Source organism: Sciurus vulgaris (assembly GCF_902686455.1).
Source record: "Sciurus vulgaris genome assembly, chromosome: 4".
Lineage (NCBI taxonomy): Eukaryota > Metazoa > Chordata > Mammalia > Rodentia > Sciuridae > Sciurus > Sciurus vulgaris.
This window is the reverse complement of record NC_136464.1, coordinates 81,609,439-81,632,329: the sequence shown is the minus strand read 5'-3', so window position 1 is coordinate 81,632,329 and position 22,891 is coordinate 81,609,439. Positions and strand designations below refer to the sequence as shown.

At 35.4% G+C, this 22,891-nt stretch overlaps 1 protein-coding gene and 2 long non-coding RNA genes across 5 annotated transcripts in view; 2 read left to right on the top strand and 1 right to left on the bottom strand.

Annotated features, from left to right (window-relative positions):
• The window catches only part of LOC306660154 (cGMP-dependent protein kinase 1), a 1,225,718-nt gene that overhangs the window by 600,008 nt on the left and 602,819 nt on the right, over positions 1 to 22,891 (top strand). The gene's annotated exons all lie outside the window — the stretch shown is intronic.
• LOC306660187 overlaps positions 8,875 to 22,891 on the bottom strand; it is a 62,748-nt gene continuing 48,731 nt past the window's right edge. Inside the window, exon 4 of the long non-coding RNA XR_013763578.1 lies at positions 8,875 to 20,136. This is a non-coding gene — a long non-coding RNA (uncharacterized lncRNA). The remainder of the gene's footprint in view (positions 20,137 to 22,891) is intronic.
• On the top strand, positions 20,135 to 21,937 carry LOC306660188. The gene is made up of 2 exons (XR_013763579.1): positions 20,135 to 20,394; positions 20,429 to 21,937. It is a non-coding gene; the product is annotated as an uncharacterized lncRNA (long non-coding RNA).

The following is a 22,891-nucleotide window of genomic DNA, read 5'->3' as shown; positions in this document are numbered from 1 at the left end:
GGGGTGTGTTTCTTCAGATTTCACTAAATAAACCTCTGTTGTTAGTCTAACACACAAAATTGTCATTCAGCCACTCCTGTACTGCTCTGGCCTGGTGTGATGGTGAGCCACACTATTTAAATCACACAGATGACTTTCTCTAGCCCATAAAATGGGACATTAATTGATCAAGTAAATGGTAAATTGTATATATTTTATATTCTACTGACTTCAGAACCGTCTTCCTCTTTTTAATCAAAAGGGCATGGGCCATGGAATTACAAACCCTGACTTGAAAAAAAAAATACAGGATTCAGATGACCTTATGTCAAGTGCCTTTCCGATTTAAAATGACTTGAAGTTATGAAGCAAGCTGGTGTTCATGGGTGTGTGTTAATGGAATCCCATAGATCCTATAGGCCCTGATGATGACATAAATTAATTTTGGCAAGTTATTTTGTTCAAAATGGATCTAGATCATCTGACTTCTGTTTTACTTTAGTTTAATCATCACCTCTCCAGGTGAGCCTCACCTCCAAGACCAGGTCAGAGTCACCTATTTCATAGACTCAGGGGAACACATTTTCTGTCAGCACTTAGGCCATTTATCTTTATTTATTTTTTATTTATTTATTTATTTATTTATTTATTTGCGGTACTGGGGATCAAACTCAGGGCCTTGTGCTTGCGAGGCAAGCACTCTACCAGCTGAGCTATCTCCCCAGCCCCCATGTATCTTTATTTGTGTGATTATGTGAATAATTTATGTCCCCTTGCTAAATTACAAGATCATTGAGGACAAGAATCAATGTATCTTTTGTTGCATATTGTGTCCCCAGTACCAAGCACAACATATTGCATAAGACTATTTTACTCAAAAGATAATTGAGGAGTAAGATTGGATGTCAGAAGGAAAGAACATAACTTTCAGTGAATCTGAAACTGTGCCAGTGGTGAAACCCTCTTCCCAATGTCTCTGCCTCTTCTGCAAAAGTTCAACTGCAGTTACTAAAGGTTTTAGGAAACCACTCTTCCATGGAATATACCTTGAAAAGAAAAATCAGAGATGTGATTTAAATTGTGCTACTGCAGTGGTCTTCCAATAGAGAGTGGAGGAAACAAAGGTCAGACCTATTGCCTCCACCACCCATAAAACCTCATTTATGCCTTTGTCTATTTATAAGTTATCCAAATCTTTTGTTTTTCAACAGATGTGCAGGTATTTTTAAGGTATTAAAGATGGTGGCTTTTTTCCTCTCAGCTAATTATTTTGAACAGCCTTCTCCATTTCTAAGCTGAAAGAAATACCATCTAAAGCAATAATCAATGTGATGATTTGAAAGCTAAAGGAAAGATACAATAAAAGTAAACCACACCAGTTAGGTTTTAAAAATCACTTCCAAAATACCCCTTTCCAGAGGAGACAGTAACACCCTATCCAAGTCAAAATAATGATCAGCAATGGTCAGTGCTCTTCCAACAGCCTCACCAAGCTCCAGCAAGTTGTCTTTCTGTTTGATGTGTGTAATATATGAAAAAAGAAATCACTACTTATAGAGTTGAACTTATTACTTCATCTGCTGGCAGAAAGTGTTTGTTGTCGCTGCACCAAGCCTCGGGTCAATAAGCCTTCTTTAATGAGACTTAGCTTAGCTTAGCAAAAGCATGATTTTCAATTTCCTTTCAAGTTCACTCTTATCCTAGCAGGTATATATTTTCTTTTTGGCTGGAAAACTAAGCTGACCTTCCAAAGTAAAAAGAAAAAAAAAAAGAATCATAATTTTATTTGTAAGGACAAAATCAAAATTCATTAATATTATACTCTATTTTAAAATTGCCCTTTAATTCATTATTAGTAAAGCATCGATCCTATGACAGGAAGTTAGAGAATGTTTATACTGCCTCATTCCAAGCATGCTCTCTTACCAGTCACACAAGGTTCTAACATTAGCCTTGACAATTTTATGTGGCCACTCCAGTTCTCAAGGACCCATTATTTAAGAGCTATTAAGAATAGTATTTGCCCTCTAAGGGAATGATCTCTTTTGACTAACAAGTGGAATATTTAAGAGTATGCCAGACTCTTGGCATATCTCATATTTCTTCATAACTGGGTTTTTAAATGGCATTGAATGAAGCTTGGGTTTGGCTGGTTGTTCATTTTGCAGTTTATTCCAGGTGAAAAGTCTGACAGAAAAATTCACTACTTACTATTCCAAAACTTTCTATACAGACTGTGGCCAGCTCTGTCAGGGTCCTGCCTACATTAGTATGTGTAATTTTACAGAAGTAATTGAAGTGTGAGAATAAAATTGGAAAACACAATGGAAAAGATATATGTGAGTGTGTCATATAAAATCCCAATGAATTAATCTGACATTCCTCAAAAGAATAGGGTCTTTTAGAAAACCAGTAAAAAACACAATAAAAATGTAAATCTATAAAGAGTAACCTTTGCCAAAAATTATTGCTTTGCAAAATTATTTAGATATATGGAAAATAAAAGATAAAGTTGGTTAAAAGAGATAGAAGGAAATACCCCCTAAAATATTCACATATCCTATATACTAATGATAAATTGAAATGATATAACTAAAAGAATCTTAACTTTTTAGCTTAAGGAGCTATATGAGCTTTAAATCAAAGATGCTATCTTGGTCATCTAAGTGCTATCAAGAATAGTATTTGCCCTCTGAGGGAATGATCTGTTTTGACTAACATGTGGAATATTTAAGAGTATGCCAGTCTCTTGGCATATCTCATATGGCTTCATAACTGGGTTTTTAAATGAATGAAGCTTGGGTTTGTTTGGTTGTTCATTTTGCAGTTATTGGGTAATAACTGGGTTTTAAATGACATTGAATAAAGCTTGGGTTTGGCTGATTGTTCATTTTGCAGTCTACTTGGGTCAGGAGTCATGGTAACCCCCAACGATACAAAAGCAGTCCCTGTTCTTAAGTAGCTTACCATTTGGAGTTCCCACCTACTAGCATTCAGAAACTAGACAAAAACATGTCTTTCACCTGCATAGAACCACATTTTCATTCTTCTTCCATTCTTATGTACCTTGCCCCAAACATTTATTAGATTAGTCACCCAAAAAAAAGTTGACCAAAAATGTTTTTGCTTTAACTTTTTGACTTTCAGTAAAATATTTGTCCATCCCACACTATAATGACATTTAATCTAAGTGGAATATTGTGGGCATAATAGCACTTAAATGGTACTCAAGTAAATAGGAAAAGGTTGAGGAAATTTTGGTAGTTGACTAAAAGGAGAGGTTGACTCTTGGGATAGTAATTTTTTTTAATGAAATAAAGCCTTGGGAAGCATCTGTGAGAAGTAAAAGAGACTAGAGGAAAAGACTTGGCCAGCTCCAAATTTTCCTGTTTTGCTTGTGCACAAGAGCACAGAGACCAACATGGATGTGCTACTGAAACAGGAGGAAAGTGAGGGTTTCCAGGAGATAAAACCCATCATGTACCAGAGTTGCAAAAGTTGACATAAAGAATAAAATGTTTGAGTCCATCTCATTTATTGATTCTTGCTTTGATTTCTTGTACTTTGGGAGTCTTATTAAGGAAGTCTGATCCTAAGCCAACATGATAAAGACTTGGGCCTACTTTGTCTTCTACTTGGTATAGGGTCTCTGGTCTAATTCCTAAGTCCTTGATCCATTTTTGAGTTGAGTTTTGTGCAGGGTGAGAGATAAGAGTTTAATTTCATTTTACTGCATATGGATTTCCAGTTTTCCCAGCACCATTTGTTGAAGAGGCTATCTTTTCTCCACTGTATGTTTTTGGCTCCTTTGTCTAGTATGAGGTAACTGTTTATACTCAAATTAAATTAAAATTAGCATACTACAGTAACACAGCCACATCAATGTTTATAGCAGCTCAATTCACAATAGCTAGATTGTGGAACCAACCTAGATGCCTTACAACAGATGAATGGATTATAAAACTGTGGTATATATACACAATGGAATATTATTCAGCCATAAAGAATAATAATATTATGGCATTGGCAGATAAATGGATGGAATTGGAGAATATCATGCTAAGTGACATAAGCCAATATCAAAAAACCAAAAGCAAAATGTTTTCTGTGATAAGTGGATGATGATATATAATGGGGGTAGGGGGGCGGTGGGTGAGAGAAGAATGGAGGAACTTTAGATTATGTAGAAGGAAATGAGGGGGGGCATGAAAAATGGTGGAATGAGACATACATCATTACCCTATGTACATGTATGATTACATGAATGGTATGAATCTACATCGTGTACAATCATAGAAATGAAATGATGTACCCCATTTGTGTACAATGAATCGAAATGCAGTCTGTAAAAAATAAAAAATAAAAAATAAAAAAAATAAAATGTTGATCTGAGATAATAAACTCCTTAAAGCATAAGACCAGACACTTAAGCTGTTTAGACAGTTTGCCCTCACAGAAGAGTATAGCTGAACTACTTGCTTAATGTTTTCCACCTTTCTTGTATTTTAATGAATTCCGTAATAGTATGGATGAAATGTTTCTAGATTTTGTGATTTGGCTGCCCTCTTCTCCCCCAAGGAAGCATCTGCAATGTCTGGAGACATTTGTGGTTGTTATACCTGGATAGGATTTACTATCTAGTGAGAAGTGGCCAGAAAAACTCCAGAACACTCAGGATGTGCCCTCACAAAATGAATTCCCCCAAAATGTCAATAGTGCTAAAGTTGACAAACCCTGTTCTTGATCCATTTTTTTCCTAAGGTCCTCTAGACAACTCTATTTGACTATTTTTTACTCTGCTTTTCTGATTTAATATTTTTCATCACCCACAAGGGATTAAATTATTAGTATTGATGAACTAATTTTGACTTACTGATTATTACTAGGTATTATGAAACTGTATGATTCCTGATGGCCATTTCAACTGTAGGATTCTTGATGGCCATTTCAGCTTTATGTAAGGAGATCACTTGAGCACACATTTTGTTCTAATGAAACAGAGGACATAATCCTGGATAAAATAAGCAAAAATTAAAACTTTGGGTCCCAAAGATGTATTTTTGTAAGTCATTTACCATTATAATCCTCTGGCTATTTTAATGCAAACTTGGTTCTGTAAAGCCACATTTTAGTTGCTATAACAACTTGATGTAGCTCTTGATGAGCTCTTCTTGCTTTAATGTTGCTTTTTTAAAAGTTAGGGTTGCTATGACTACAAAATGCTGTTATATTTTCAGCAAGCTCCATTTCCCCTTGTAATTTTGCTTTCAAAATATGTATAGTTACACACATGCATATATATATATATATATGTGCACTTCTACTTGCATGCCATGGGAAAGTCTACAATGTAGTAAAACTAAGACCTTCAATCCCTACAAGAAAGTGGCAATTGATTTATATAAGTGTTTACTATATTTTTAAATTGACTTTCATGGTGGATAAATTATGTAACTGCTTAATGACAGGCTCTCCATCTTTGTTTCATGATTTACTTATTTTGTCTACCATATTGTAAACTCGTGCTGTTTCCAAGGTAGTTATTCCTCTGCCTCAAATGGAACATTTGAACTCTGAAAGTTTTGTACAAGCATGTCTGTCTTTAATATGCTTCTGATTATGGATAAAGTCTGTTTTATAACACTGCTGATGATGACCTTTTTAATATTATAGTTGATAAGATTCCTATTGCTAAGAGTTTCTCTCATTCAAATTTTGAAAAATAGCCAAACTGGAAGTTAGGACACTTTTGTTATTAACTCTGTCACAATTATGGGACACACAACTATGTCACAGCTATGGGGAGTTTGCTGACTACCTATCCCTCTAGAAAAGTACTGTCCCATAGAAGAAAAAAAGTACAACCCCATTGACAAGTTTTCTAGCCGTCAAAGTAAATACATCAAAGGCAGATGTAATCAATTTTAATGACATACTATTTGATTCATATCTAAAATAGCATTTAAACACAGAAAATATTTTTATTTAATTATTAATGAAATGTTTTACTTCTTTCTATTAAATCTTGTACCAGGGGTATTTTGCATTCACAGCACATCATACTTCAGATGAGCCACATTTCAAGTGCTCAGTAGCCACATGTGACTAGTACTGCCATATTTAAACTTTAAGCTTAGGATCTCAATCCAGTTTAGTCATACAACAGAGGTTTTTATTTATTGGCTAATTGCTAAGTTCCAGGCCCTTTGTGAAGTCAGAGGACTACACAGATAGTTAGGAAAATTCTTTCTTTAAAAGAGAAAAAGAAGAGGGGGAAGACAAAAGAACCTGGGGTGGAGGAAAAGGAGGAAAGAAGGGAAAGGAAATTTGCAGGTTTTCTTTAGTTATTTTCAAGCATTATGTGCTATCCTCTATGATCCAGTTTTTCATTGCAATTAATATTGGAGAAATGGACATTCTGTGCTATTTTTCTGTGGCTAATTCAGAGCAGTCTTCCCAATGTCGTAGGGAAAGCATGAGGCAGATTAAATATTCCCCCACTTACTTATTTAATAAATAAATGCATCTCCCCTCCCATCAATCCAAGTTGAAATAAGTATTGTAAAAGGAAACATAAAATAGTTTGGAAAATCAAACTGTAAATGAATATTTACAGTAGAAGGAAAAGTGGCTAAAGATTTTAAATGAAGGATTATCATGTAAAACGTAATTCTTTACTGTTTGAAGATTTTTGCCTGTAAGTAAGCAAGAAGAAGCACACACAGGCCTTAAATTGTCTAGGTCCCACACTGCAGGTGACGTTGCAAGGACATCATCAACGTGTCCAGATCCCTTATCACCTTGGTGCCACCTTATCCCTTTCCTGCCTCTTCTCATTTGGAAGAAGCCAAATCAAAGTGAGCCACATGACTCTTCTCTCTGCTCCGGAAGAAAATTTCTGTTTTCTTTTTAACTGTGTGTCATTTTTTTATCACCATTATTTTAGAAACAGTGACTCATTGGATGGTTTTTAAAGCTGAGCCATTTTTCCTGGAATGCAGAGGTTCGGATGATCTAATCTGATGTGGAAATAAGAGAACAGTGTTACAACTTGAGTGGATTCCTAAATCAGTTTGCAGATGGTAATCTGAGTTGTGAATTAAAATGTTTGGTGCTGACAGCTCTTCCCATTACAAAACATTTCAACTGGCTCCCATCATTTGTCTGAGTTTTTAAAAAAACCCCTTCAGTCATACAGCATAAGCATTTGATGTGTCTTAGGCCCTTGTAGATTGGAATTGTATTCAACATATTTCATTCTCAGAGTTTAAAAATTTAAGATGATTTTTGGAATCACTGTTACAACCTTAGAGTTCCACAGTGAATAGTCATTCTACATTAGCCTGAGGGGTTTGTTGAACAATATTGTAATGTACTTGAAACAGCTTTAGGTTTCTATGATCATATCATTTCTGTCTAAGCTGGTAAGTGGAACTATTGCTACCTGAAGGGGATTTGTTTACACTAGGCTAAATAGGCTAATGTGAGACTAAACTATATAACTCAGAACTCTTCAAGCTATTTACTATGACCCTGTGTTTACCTGAAGACTACATGTAGTATTCATTTTCCTTTTTCCTGTGTCACTTGGGATATTTTTACTGGTTATTTTTGTTTTAGAAAAAAGGGGAGAATAATTTAGTTTTTCTATTGCAAACAGTAGATTATAATCATTTGCACATTTCCCAGCTATCAGTTTTAAAACATTAAGTTCCCCTAGGACAAAAAATAGTTTAAAAAGGTTTATTGGTGTATAATTATATATAAGGTGGGCTTTGTGTTACATATTCATATCTGACATAACTTCATTTGATTAATTTCATTCCCTGGTACCTACTTGCTCTTTCCCTCTCCTCCTCCCTCCCCCTGGGTCCCCTTCTTCTATTCTACTCGTCTCCCTTTTATTATCATGAGACCCCACTTCCACTCCCACACTTTCTTCTCTCCAATTTCCACTCATGAGAGAAAATATGCAGAAAACATGCAACCCTTGCCTTTCTGAGACTGACTTATTTTGTTCTCAAATTTTCTTCCTTTTCCTTACAACTCACATAATTTTGTTATTTATGACTGAGTAAAACTCCTGTGTGAGTATGTGTGAGTGTGTGTGTGTGTGTGTGTGTGCGTGCACTCATGTCACATTTTCTTTATCCATTCATCTGTTGATGGACACCTAGTCAGATTCCCTAGTTTGACTATAGTAAATTGTGCTGCTATAAACATGGATATTCAGGTAACCCTACAGCATCCTGACTTTAATTCTTCAGGATAAATACTGAGGAATGGTATAGCTGGGGCACATGGTAGTTCCATGTCTAGTCTTTTGAGGAACCTTCATACTGACTTCCGCCGTGGTAGTACTAACTTATAATCTCAGCAAAGTGTGTGAGTATTTCTTTTCCCCCACATCCTCTCCAGCATTTATTATTGTTTGTATTCTTGCTGACTGCCATTTTGACTGGTGTAAGATGAAAATTCAGTGTAGTTTTGATTTGAATTTCCCCAATTGCTAATGATGTTGAACATTTTTTGCTGATCATTTGTATTTCTTTTTTTTAATTTATTTTTTAATTTATTATTATTATTATTATTTTTATTGTAAACAAATGGGATACATGTTGTTTCTCTGTTTGTACATGGCGTAAAGGCATACCATTTGTGTAATCATAAATTTACATAGAGTAATGTTGTTTGATTCATTCTGTTATTTTTTCCCTTCCCCCCACCCCTCCCACCCCTCTTTACCCTCTGTACAGTACTTCCTTACTCCATACTTGCCCCCCTCCCTAACCCTAACTCTAACCCTAACACTAACCCTTCCCTCCCCCCCATTATGTGTCATCCTCCACTTATTAGCAATATCATTCGTCCTTTGGCTTTTGAGATTGGCTTATCTCACTTAGCATGATATTCTCCAATTCCATCCATTTATCTGCCAATGCCATAATATTATTCTTCTTTATGACTGATTAATATTCCATTGTGTATACATACCACAGTTTTTTTATCCATTCATCTGTTGTAGGGCATCTAGGTTGGTTCCACAATCTAGCTATTGTGAATTGAGCTGCTATAAACATTGATGTGGCTGTGTTACTGTAGTTTGCGAATTTTAAATCCTTTGTGTATAAACCAAGGAGTGGGATAACTGGGTCAAAAGATTGGTCCATTCCAAATTTTCTGAGGATTCTTCACACTGTTTTCCAGAGTGGCTGCACCAATTTGCAACTCTACCAGCAATGTGGGGAAGTGTCTGTTTAGTTCATTTGTCTATTTATTTATTGGGCTTTTTTTTTGTGACAAGATTTTTGAATTCCTTTACCCTTAGCATTGAAAGAATCAGATATTCAATTATTAAACTACAAGGAACACTAGAAATGTAGAATCTTAGAAATGGACAGGACTGTAGAATCAGTTAGTTTAGTTATTTTCAAATTTCTTGTCTGAGAAGCTCTCTGCTCAAAGCTCTCGTTTTATGTACTGATAAAATGACAAAGGGGAAGGGGATGAAAAGGACAAGAAAAGTGTCATCCTCTTGGGTAAACTCAGAATTCAATTGGAAAGTCACAGATCTACTTAAACTCCATCAATTTGCTAATTAGATTCAAGGAAGTTAGTAATTTGCTCAGGGGCAGATAGTTACCTCCTGAAACCTGATCACTCTGCTTTTTCCATTCATGTAACAAATGCATGTGTACCTGTTATATGCCTTCCTACTTCATAGAATGTTGGAGGTCATGTGGTTTAGAGCAAGACCTCATGCAGTTTATTTCTAGTGTAGAAAATCAAATCATACACTAGTAAATGCATTTTAGAGGTACTTTCAGATCATGGCCAGGTAATATGATGATGTGGACTAGGAGAGACAGGGTTAAGGTCCAAGGAAGCTTTTTGGAGGAGGTGACATGAGTTTGCATATACCTCTGCTCTCTGATGTGTTCCAAATTGTTGTCCTCAATTTTTAGCAAGTCTGTCATGTTGCAGTGGTAGAGTGAAAAGAACACTGGATTCTGAAGTACAAAACCTGTATGTTAGTCCCAGTTCCATGTTCCCCATGAGAAATAACATTTCACATCTGGAAAACGAGCATCAGATCTATACAGTATTAGGGAAGATCTGGTCACTGGTGATTTTCCAGCTCTCTCAACCACCCTCCTTCCTACCATACCACTCTCCTGAGTGTTATTTTTCACTAGTACTGAATTGGTTTAATAACTAAAGATATTACGAGCCTTTAAAAGTGCTGTGGTTCTCTCAGCCTGAAATGATTTCCTATCAGGATCTTTTTTTTTAAATAAAATTTAAGTTGCAACTTCTTATCAGAACTGCCACTGGAAGAGGTCCAAGGAATTCCCAAAGAGGGGCTCTCCACTCAGGACAGGGTCCCGATGGACATGATGGAGGAGAATTTCAGCACACACCAGTGAAAGACCCAGACATCTATTTAGGAAAGCAGGTACACATTCAAGGGAGAGTGTGGGCAATCTAGAGATGCTTCTTGGGATAAAGCAAGGAATAGACATTCACTAGAGAGTGTAGGCTATCCTGAGAGATACCTTTTGTGGTCTCTGGCTCTTCTTTTAAAGGAAACTTGGTGAGAGGTGAGCATGGGAGGGTGTGAGGGTGACATCAGTCTAGTGACAACAGGATGGTTTATGTTTGGTTCTTCCCAGTATCCTTAGGCTGACAGGATGAATAACCTTTGAAAGTCCCCTGGATTATTGTTTTTTTTTTTTTTAAATAGCATATCTCTTGCTTAATCTATGTTACATGGATTAATTAATAGCATACAAGGTGATTTTTATAAGTGAGCAAATTTATGGTAACTCTAATATTTACAGACTTCCCAGAAATTTACAAGTAATATCCCTGGAGAAGAGCTAACTATGGGAATGATGGGCTTGTAAAGTCATATGGAACTTGACCTTCCTTCTGTTTTCTTTCTATTTATCTTGAGGTGTTTTTTTTTTTTTTTTTTTTTTTCCCCTAGCCTACCTCTGATTTTTTTTTAGAGTGGTAAGAGTAATTTTTTTTCTCCATTTTAAAAACCATTTAAGATGTTGCTTTAAAAAGTTATTTTAACCTTTTAAAATGTGGTTTCATCTCATGTATTACAGTGAGTCACTAATAATTGCCTGTGCATTCTTTCTTTCCCCATTTGACCATGAACTTTTATAGGCCAAACTATGTCTGATTCAAAACCAGAAAATGGTCCTGGCCCACAGAGATCACAGAGGCAGAGGGCTTGCCTGGGTTTGCCTTTCATGGATAAAGGTTCAGTAATTTTTCAATAAATGGCAGATTAATTCATTTCTCACATCTATTCCTTTCTTCTCATTTTAAAAGTATTTTCAACACTTCTCCACCTCCAGACTGCTTGGATAATTAAAAGTTGTGTAAAGATAGAATACGAATTTCAAGGATATTTTTGTGTAAACTGGTCATCAAACTGGTAACTCTGAGGACTGAATAGGTTGATGTTCTGGGAGCTTTGTTCGTACCACCTGTGCATGTTTTTACATGTTGTCTTTTGCTATAGGAACATGTGAGAAGTACGTATGTGGTTTATTTTACTTTATTCTGGGTAACGTAGTAGTGAATGTTTCAAATGAAGACAAAGTAGTTCTTACAAGTGATACTCTGTGAAGAACTGATAATATCTTAGCACTTACGTTTTGGTATAAGGTCAGCTGAAGTGTTCCATTAGTGACATTAGCCTCACCAACAAAGGGCCAATCAGACAGGAGAATCCTATGGATGAAAGAGAATATTAAAGTACTCATTTAGAGTTACAAATACAAATCAAAGTATACCTGCTTAGCTTTTTCTGTGAAGAAAAATCAAATAGTCTTTCAACAACAAACGTAGAGAGAGGTTTTATTTTGGTGAAGTACATTCTTTTGCCATCACTTCTGTAATGGGTGAATCTAATAGATTTCTTTCTCCATGTGTTCCCAAGGAAATAATTTTTCCTGGGATGAGATCCTGTATTCAGAAGAGTGATCTAAAGAAAGCGTTTGTGACTGAAACACAGTAGCTTAATTGCACATTTGTAGGAAATGGTAGGGTATGGTGCTGGTCTGCTGATTGCTAATTTTCTTGTGTTATGGCTCACAGCCTTGATTTGAATGAGCCAGGATTATCATGAGAGGGATTTGGTTTTACAGCCCTCTAAGGACCCTGGTAGGTGTCTTTTCTTCCCCTCTGTGTTTTCTTAAGGAAAAGTCAACTGATTCTGAAAGTTGTTTGAAACCAATTTTGCCACAGGCATCCTATATGGTAAAAATGGTCTTTAAATATGTATATCCAATTAGAAGATTCTCCACTGAGATGCTTAGTAATAGAAGGGATTTCTATTTCACTGATTTTGTGCTGATACTTAGTTGCAGTGATGAGAAAAGAGGTGGTTAATTTTGTATTGTCTTTTGGATATTTGATCTAGAACAGGACTGGGAAGACCTTTTCTGCAGAGGCCAGGGAGTACATATTTCAGACTTCATGGGCTAAGAGGCAAAAACTGAAGATGTGATGTAGGAATGTTAAAGAAGTGGGGACAATGGCTGCTCTTTACTTATTTTCCTGGAGGCAGTAGGCTTTTTCAGAGGCACCTGGGTGAGAAAATAGGAAAGTTGATAACAGTGTTCAATTGGCTACGTCTGCCTGAGGCCTTCAGCCCCTCCACAGATCAGCACCCTGGCTCCCTCCACATCTCCTGTCTGGTAACACTTCCATTACAGTCAACAGGAGCTGCACTTTTGGCTTTGAACCAGTTGGATCCCCGCTTCCCATGCTTGAGGTGGAAGGAAGAAGAGAGAGATGCTTACGATCCCCTGTTGAAATTAGCACTACATTTTGTTTAACAGCAGTGTGTGTTGGTCTTATAATTTTGATCCATTACTTTAATTTGAAAGTTAATAACTACCTCTACTGCTTCTTTCTGTTGAGAGTATTCAGTTGTTAAATTATCATTGGTGTTGTTTCCTTTTCCAAGTATTATTTTGTAGAGAAAAGGAAAAATAAATTCATGCAACATTTTCAAGTGTTTTGCTGAGAACACATTTTCACTTTGAGTTTTTAAAAATCCACCTCTTTGCCTTACTTGCTGTCCATTAAATACTGGTTCTCATTGCATTTTAATACCAGACTTAGGGTGACTTGATCAAATCATTTGAAACCTATGAAACAATAAAAGTCTCCATTCCTTGGCATCCTATTTTCTCTTTTTTTTAAGAAAAGTAGTGGTTCTGGTTTCATGGTGGAAAAGCATCCAGCTGAAAGGTTAGAAGGTTAAACTTTCATCTAGACAACTTAAGTCTGAGACAACAGACACAGAATATTTCACAGAATATATCAAGTAAGAGGAACATCATCTAGCTGCTCTGGTCATGGTTTTCTGAACTCTGCAATAACCCCAAAAATGGCCATGCTCCAGGAACTGATATCTGTAGGTCACATAAACCAATCCTGCCCATTCGAGCTCTTCAGAACAAAATCCAATGGCTTAAAGAAAGATGTGGATCATGGGGAGGGAGCACCATTCCCAGACCCTGCTAGCCATCTGTGAAAAATGATCATTATCATCACCATTGTAAATACACTTTTCACATAATATATACCAGTCCCAATTCTAAGCATTTTGCATGTATTAACTCACACTAGTATTACCAACCACCCTATAGCAGTTACTATTAGAGTGCCTACTTCTCAGATAATGGAATTTAAGTCTAAGAGTTAGAATTTATGGCTGATATATCGCTTTAGATTTATGAATAATAGAGCGCCACTGAATATTTTAAGAGAGTACATTGTCTGTCTTGCATTTCAAATCATTTAGGTATTTTAAATTGTGTGGGAGATGAGAGAAAAAGGGGAAAAAATTAAAAGATTAGCTGTGATAAGAACCCTAGAAATAGTAAAGGAAAAGAAGAAGAGAGAAGCATGAGAGAAACATTGGTTTTATAAATAATTTGTTTATGGACAAAATTGGGTAATTGGGTTTGAGAGAGAGGGAAGAGTCAAAGAGGTCAATGTTCCAAATGAATTAAATGTTTACAGGATAGAAAGTAGCCACATAAAAATTCTCAGTCTTATGAATCTCTGACTAATGCCCTGATATTAGTGTGCCCAGACTGCCCTATAAAGCAAGTTTGAACTTGACTGGGGCTTTCTATTTTCTATTTGATTAAATATAGACTGGGCAGATCCTTTGAAAGGCAATCAGGAGACTTTGCCTTAAAGACTCCTTGCCAAATAACATGGAGGAAATAAGACACTTTAACTAAGAGCCAATCAAATCAATCAAGCCAAACCCTCTTGGTTTGATAGCTGCTTAGGGGTCTGCCTGGGTTTGCCTTTCATAAAGAAAGTTTCCCAGGGCTCTAAAGTTAATTAGGGAATTTATGTTTTCTACAGATGATTGCATTATCATCTCAGGCAGGACAGCTAAACCCCTCTGAACAAGGAGAAAGACAACAATTTACATATTCTCTCTAATCAAGCATCAAAGGATTTTAGAAATAATAGGTAATTTGCCATTTACTATCAGGCCTTCCCTGAAGCACATTGATAGATAAGTTCAAGTGGGTCATTTCCAGTCCCTTGTTTGTGATGTTTCCAAGGAGAGGAAAGAGAAGAACCAAATCATCATCTAGTATGATATTGCGAGGGAAGCATCTGTTAAATTTGCTTCCTACAGTTGTTTCTTTAACTCTGGAAGTTTCTTTAAGGCTAGACTTCAAATGCAAACTCTCTGTGACTAGTTGAATCTTTTCAAGACTCCTGTAAGTTAGCAAACTAGTAGTTTCTATCTGAATGATTGCTGTGTTTTGGTGGATACTCTTTTTCACTTTAGCTTCAATGAACAGTAATACATTTAATACGATTCAAGTAGGTGCTATAGCTGAGGATAACGAATTATAAGAAAATTTGTGTCCATACTTTAGTATAATATGTGGTATAAGTAATCTATAAATTTCTATGAAAAGAATTGAAGATTGTAAAAATTCTTGAAAATTAACCCAAAGATTCTCCCAGGATCAACTTTAAGACAGTAATACTCAGAATGACTTTGAACATAAACATAAATAAAATTTTTTGGAAAGTCTATAGTAATATAGCTCTCAGTTCACCCTAGAAATTGAACAAGGTCACAGAACACCTCTCGTGCCTGGTTTAGAGGCATAAGGAAGACTTCTTCCTGCCCCCTGCCCCCACCCCTGCCACTTTCAGTACAGTTAAAAATACCAAAACATCATAACCAATGGAAACATTTTTATTGCCTGCTTCATGTGTGAATGTTTACAGATGTCTCCATACTGCAGAGAGAGCTAGGATTCTACCATTAAAAAAAATGAAAAGTAATATGAACTTAGTTGCCAATTTTAGCCACTCAATTACTAAAAGCTTGCTTCTAAATGTGAAATTGTTTCATCTATAATATATTTAAAGCCACACTTTTTTCCAACTCACCTAGCTTCATGAGCATGATCTGTCCTAAGACAGCAAGTCAATCAAACACTCATATTTTCCCCAATCCAGCTCAAACTGGTAGAAAAGTGACTCCCTTACTTTATTAAGCCTTTCCTCTTGCTGATATGTTGGAGAACATCATTTTTTAAACCTTGTTATGTATTTGGGGCTCTTTTCTCTCCCGAGAAAATCATAGCCATTGAAGATGGACTAAAGTGTGCCCGCAGGGTAGCCATAGTGATTGATACATATCTGTTTGCTAGACCCATTCCTCACATGCAGTGATTCAAATATAAGTGTTCTCTAAGGATTTATGGTGTGAGAATAGACCCAATTTCTAAAAACTGTCACTAAGGTCAATGAGTAAGGAAGCTGCTCAATTAAGTTTCTGTTCTTCAGATGCTTCCATTTTATTTAGTTATTCATTGTTGTTGTTCTTGACCTCTATAATAAACAGAAATCTGACTCCTTATAATGAATATCATTATTTTCTTATCTCTGAAATTTCTTAGTAGTCAATTCCTCTTTCATGTTGCTGCTTTGAATTTATCTGGTATCTCAAATCCTCTCTTTCTTAGCACAGTATTTGCAAGGGCTCCATTTATTATTTTGCCAGAGTAACTCTAAGGTATCAGTGCCTCTCTTCAAATGGAATTTGGTGTGCAATTGTGATCACAAAAATGCTCTTCCTGGCATTACTTCTTGGGTAAATAGTTAGAAAATACTGAACCAAAGAAAGAATTAAACCATGTGAGACCATTATGCAATCTTTGAATTAGGTTTCAAAAGAAAATTTATGACCATGGGAGATGTTCATGATGTTATATTAAAAGTCATAATTGTCAAGGAGGCTGAGAGTCTAGCATAGGCAAGGCCCTGGATTCAATCCCTAGTACTGAAAAAAAAAACCAGAAATCTCAATAGCATATAAAGTATAATTTTAGTTATAATAAAATATATTTGCAATCTATGTACATATAAAAAGATTGAATGAAATTATCAAAATGAAAACACTGGTGCTACTATAATAGGTTTTTATTTTCTTTTTCATTGTTTTCAATTTTTTTAAACAAATATGTCTCTTTTCTCATGCATAAAATTGCACATGATATTCTATGTGAGATCTGAGGCACATGGAGTACATTAGTTCATAATCACTTTTATCTGTGCACTGCTTTATTTAAAGAAAGCAAAACATGAATAAGATATTTCTTATTTTGAATTGTTCATAGAGGATGCATTTGGACAAAGGCCTTTTTATTTCACTGTCCTAAAGTCTCTTTTCTTATTATACTCCATTTCTGAATCAATTCAATTGTGGGAGGGAAAGCATGTGTTTAATTGGATCTTGGGGAGGGAGGGCATACTATATACTGCAGAAATTACAGTCTAGGAAAATAGCTAAGGGAAAGCCCATTAAGAATATGTGGATCAGAATGGTTATAATAAAAAATGGACAATAACAGAAGTTGGCGAGGATGAGGAAAGAAGAAAGTATTCCTATATTCCTGGTGGAATGTGTAAGACAGTGAAGCCATTTTAGGGGAAAAAAATGAGAATTCTTAAAATGTGAAATATAAATTCACCATATCACACAACAGTTGTGCTAGGTATCTAAGATAAATGAAAACTATGCTCCAACTTGTATAAGAATATTCACAGCCACATTATTTCACAGTAGCCAAAAAACAAAAAAAAAAAAAAAAGGAATAAATGTTTACCAAGTGGTTAATGAATTTTTTAAATGTGGGAAATTCATTCAAAGAAATACATGATAATAGAAAGAAATGTTTTACCAATACCTGTATCAAATAGGTGACACTCAAAAATATTATGTTCAGGGCAAGTAGCTAGATGGAAAAGACTACAGACTGTATTATTCCATTTATATAAAACATCCAGAAAATATAAATCCATAGAGACAAAAAGAAGGTTAGTGGTTGCCCAAAGAAGTTTAGAGGGAGGGCTGTAATGGAGATTAATTACAAGTCGACAAGAAAGCTGTCCAAAATAAAAATGTTTTAAAATGTTCTACAACTGGATTTTGTGATGGTTGAATGACTGTAAATTTACTAAAAAATTAACATTAAATCATGCATTTAAACTAGGGGAATTTATAGTATGTTAATTGTGCTTTTAAACAAAGCTGTCAATTTTTAAAAAATTAGATTAATTTTTTCTCATATTTCTTCAGTTACTGGTTACCTGTCAAATCTCTAGGAGACTCAACCCTGAATAGGGGATCACAGTCATGTAGAAGACAAGTTATGGTCTGAGTTGTAGCTTTTCTGCCAGACTAGCATCAGTTTATGTTGTTCTTCTCCTCATCTGAATGTTCATGGAATTTGCCATTTACTTTACCTTGCAATCTATTTTCTTTAAAAAGTGATTGAGGACCTGCCTGATGCCAATTCTGAAAGTGTTGTACTAATTATATATTACTGTAGCACAAAAACATTGCTGAAGTCAAATGTTACCTCTTGTCTTCATGTTTATAGGTATCTTGTATGATCAAATTGTCACAAAGAGAAGAAGAGAGTATTGTATTGGTTTATACAGCAGAAACATTCACTGTGATTGTGGCAATGACTTGGTCACCACCTGTCAGGCACGGCACAAAGCAGCTATAATTAATCCCTGTGAAAATTTGGAGACTGTTTTTTAATTATTCTTCAGGGAGTTTTTACAATTAGGAAAATCATGACATTGAGCACAAAGCATGAAATGAATGATTCTGTTTTAGAAAACATACTCATTATTGTGGTGATGAGGAGGTCCTTATAATGGGGACTATTCCTAGGGATTGTGTCCAAGAAGGAGCAGATTTTTTTTTAAACTCCTACCTGCATATTACTAGGGAAACAAGTTTCCATATTATTTTTATTTTAAAAAAATGGTTGAAAGCTATTTTATGAAATCTCTAAGTGGAATTTCTCTCATTAAATTTATTTCTTTTCTTTTCTTTTTTTTTTTTTTTACTTTATCCAAGCAACCCATAGAAAAGTACATGTAGAAATATTAGCAGTTATTGACAAAATTCTATTTCTTTTGTTTTTAGTCTTTTGCATAGCAATGATCCATCTCCCTTTAGGGGCCAATTTTTGCATTATTTTATATTTTTTTTCAATTCCTTCATTCTGTATTGCTTACTGGCAGCTCAGCTAAACCTGGCATATTGGTCAGTTTTCTGCATAAAATAATATACTTACAAGATAAATGTACTTATAAAGAGAAAAGGTTTATTTTGTCTCACAGTTTTAGAGACTTCAGTCTTGTGACTTGCTGCTGCTTTTGGCCTTGCAGCTTACTGTGGCCAGGGTCTGGGGTGGAACAAGCTGATCAGGAATGAAAGAGAAAGAGGAAGGGGTTAGGGTCACATTCTCCTGTTCAAGGGCATGCACTGACTGACTCTTAAAGGTCCCACAAAAGAAAATGTTCGACATATCTAGCAATTAAAGAAGTGCAAATAAAAACCATACTGAGATTTCATCTCACTCCAGTCAGAATTGAAATTATCAAGAATACAAGTAAATGGTGAATATGTAGGGAAAAAGGTTCATTAATACACTGCTGGTGGGAATGAAAATTGTTGAAACCAATATGGGAAACAGTGTGGAGATTATCAAAATACTAGGAATAGAAACACCATTTGACCCAGTTCTCCCACTCCTTGATATACATTCAAAGGATCTAAAATCAGCATACTACCATGACACATCCACATTAATATCTATAGCAGCACAATTCATAATAGCTAAGCTATGGAACCAACCAAGATACCCTTCAACAGATGAATGGATAAAAAAAATTGTGGTATATATACACAATGGAGTATTACTCAGCCATTAAGAAGAATGACTTTATAACATTTGCCAGTAAATGGATGAATCTGGAGACTGTCATGCTAAGTGAAATAAGCCAACCCCAAAAAGCCAAAGGTCAAATGCTTTTTCTAATATGTGGAAGCTAACACATGATGGCGAGCAGTGAAGGGAAGAATAGATATTCAGTAGATTAAACAATGGGGAATGGAGGGAAGGGAGAGAGGAAAGGAAAAGGAAAGACAGTGGAATGAATCTGACATAACTTTCCTGTGTACATATATGAAAACATCACAGTGAATCTCACCATCATATACATCCACAAGACTGGAGTCCCAACTAGAATAAGATATATTCCATGTTTGCATAATTGTATCAAAATGAATTCTATTGTCATGTGCAACTAAAAGAATCAATAAGAAAAATCTTCCCACAGTACCACTATGTGTATCAAACCTTCAACATGTAGACCTTTGGGGGATATTTAAGATCCAAACTATATCACCTGGTGTTGCCATCATGTTGGGATTGACTGCTCACAGTGAATCAGTAGCTCAGATTTTTATTTCAATTCATGTAGGCTGTGTGTACTTTTTTAGTTTTCAGGGAATTTTCTCCCATTATTCATTTGTTCATTTATTCATTAAAAGAGCCAGCATTTAATAAAAACCTATCATAGTGGTCAAGTACTGGAAGTATGGAAAGACATAATTCTCTGCCTCAAGAGTTTCCCCAACAAGACAATGTGCAATGAAATTGTAATTGCTATAATAATAGAAAGTGGGGTGGTGTACTTACCAGGTTGAGTACTGGAGTCAGGATAACTTCCTAGGTGACCTTTTAAGCAAGTCTTGATGACATAAGCCAACTGGAAAAGGGATAACAGGACATGACAAAGAAACAAGACAAACAAACCTTGTGCAAAGTTGTAGATTCACAAAGAACACAGTGGGTTTAGGAAGCTTGAAATAGTTCAGTTTAATAGGAAATGGGATGCATGGGGGAAATGCATGGCTGAAAGTATGTGTGGATTATGTTAACTCTTTTCCTCCTTATGGGCAAGATGGAGATGGTGGGTGCAGGGTTCTCAGCAGAGTACCAGCTTCATGTTCCCTTAGTGGTCGAGGTAAGGGTATCATGTGATGTCTCTTCTGAGGAAGGACCTAGAAACCCTCCTGATTAACTTTCTATCTCATCATGAACTCCTAAAGCCTGATAAATTGTCCATGGCCAAGGTGTCTGGATGCTTCTTATGCATGTTTTGAAATGTTTACTAATTGTGAAGTGTACTCATTTTGTTATTTGCTAAAATTGTTAGGACATGGCAATTACAGTGGGAAGACCATGGTGGTTGATAGCTCAAGCTTTCAGTCATCCCTGTAAAGTTGCTGTTTCCAATCTGCAAAATGAGGATAAGAATAGTATATAACTCAGTGTTTTTCTGAGATTTGTAATAATTGAAAGTGTTAGCAGAATAACAAGCACTTGAAGAGACTCCTGAATGGGTAACTAAAGTGACTGTGTTTCCCTGATCTTGCTTTCAATGGTAAATTAGTATGTGTCTTTTCTCTTGACATTAGGTAATGAAATAGCTCTGATGTACATTTTTCACCATTTATATTTTGATTTGCTGCCTTTAATTTTTTCCATTTCTTTTCGCCATTTATTTCATAAATTAAATATACCATGCTGGTAAATGCCTCTGAAAGCAAAAAGCTTTAAAGTTTTGTTTTGTTTTGTTTTCAAAATTGCAAGTTACACCGTGTTAACGAGACACAGAATCAATTTATTGGGTAACAACTAGCACTTGAAAAAAAAAATGAAATAGAAAAGAGTATAACTGAAAATATAGAAGCATAAAAGAGTAAGTACTGTTTCATTAAATTTTGTTTAGGTATATATACAAGTCATTATGTATAATTCATTTCTCATTGTAGGAATCATTGTTGAAAATGATTGCTCTAAAAGACAGAAAATCAGGTATTAGCATCCCTCCTTTATTTACATTAGAATTTATTTACTTTAGAGTCTCAGATTGCTGTAAATTTAATTACAACCTAGCACATATGGAAATAAAGTGGGAGCTTGTTCTAAATAGTTTCCATCTATTATTTTAAAGGAGTTAAAGGTTGTTTTTTTGGATAGTGGGAAAAAATGCCCATTCAAATATCCTGTCTCCTGGAAACTCAGGAACTACTGGGTCTTGGATTTATGCAAAAAGGACTTTGAAAAATAGGCTGAAGTTTATCCACTGCTTCGGTGAAAGTGTGCCCATGTGTACCCATTACAGACCATGAGTGTGAAGATTCAGAAACAATCTCTTTTTTCTTCCTCTGTTCTTGCATTATCATCCATTCACATTTCTATTTATTTAGAACAGTCAAGTTAATCTAACTGTACTCCCCTCTGCCACTGAATTGGTATTTTCCTTCATTATAAAGCATTTTCTAATTACTTTGTGAATAAAATATTTTAGATTGAGAGTAAAATTTGGTACAAGGTTACATATGTAACTAAAAATGTTCTCTCTTTAATGGTTGAGTTGGGGCTGTTCACTTTATACTGTGCTGTAGTAGAGATGTGATTATTGACCCTTGTCTCATTGTTCATGAAATTATGTCAGAACATGGTGAGTCCTTAGTGACAGAAGGAGTAAAATGTTTCCCTTTTTAAACAGTAATTTTCTTTGTTCCATTTTAGGAATAATTTTGGAACCTTAGCATTTTCCAACTATTACCAGCCTCTATAAAATTCCATCTTTTAGGTTATGTGCAATGAAATGAATTTTATTTTTAAGCTCATGAACTCACAGTCATTTAGTTGTTTGTCCCGGATTTTTACCATTTTTATTCAGAGGTGATCACTAAATGATTCTGTCTAGCAGAATACTTGCATATTTGAGCAGAGATTCTGAGGTTCATATTGGTGCCAATCGGGGTTTAACAAGTGTTGACTTAATTCTCAGAAGTTTGAGTGAAAGTCTAGAGGCAGCCACTCACATATTTAGAAAAATAATTTCATTGGAATGTTAACTAACCTGTTGACTTCCTACGTTCTACCTTCAAGGGGAAAAAAAAAAAAAGATTGAGCTCATAGTATTACAAACCTGATGATAGAGACACTCTTTAAAACAAATTATCATCCCTTTGAACAGTTTAGCTGAACCTCCTAAGGCAAGAGGAAATATAAATCAGTCACTGCAAACCCAAAAGTACATATAAATCAAGTCAGCTAAATTAAAATAATAAATCAAAGAAAAAGAAACAAGTTTTTCTTCTGATCAAGTTTTGTTATTTTTAGCAGATTCCTGATTACAAAGAAGTATCTGTGCTATAAAAAAGTAGAATGTAAACTTGAAAACAAATGACACCTGGTCCCTTCATGATGGGGATAGAGAGACTGGGATGGTCTTCAGGAAAGTGGGGAATGCAAGCCCTCCCCAACCAGCATTGCACTTGGCTCTGGCAGATTGTTGTCAGTTAGTGGTTTACTTTTTTTTTTTTTTTTTTTTTTCCTCTCTTTTCACAAGAAGCCAAATCTAGACTGTTAAGATGAAATCTCCTGGCTTGTTAATGTTGGCTCAGGTTTTTTTTTGGGCACTACGCAGGCCAAACCAAATTTAT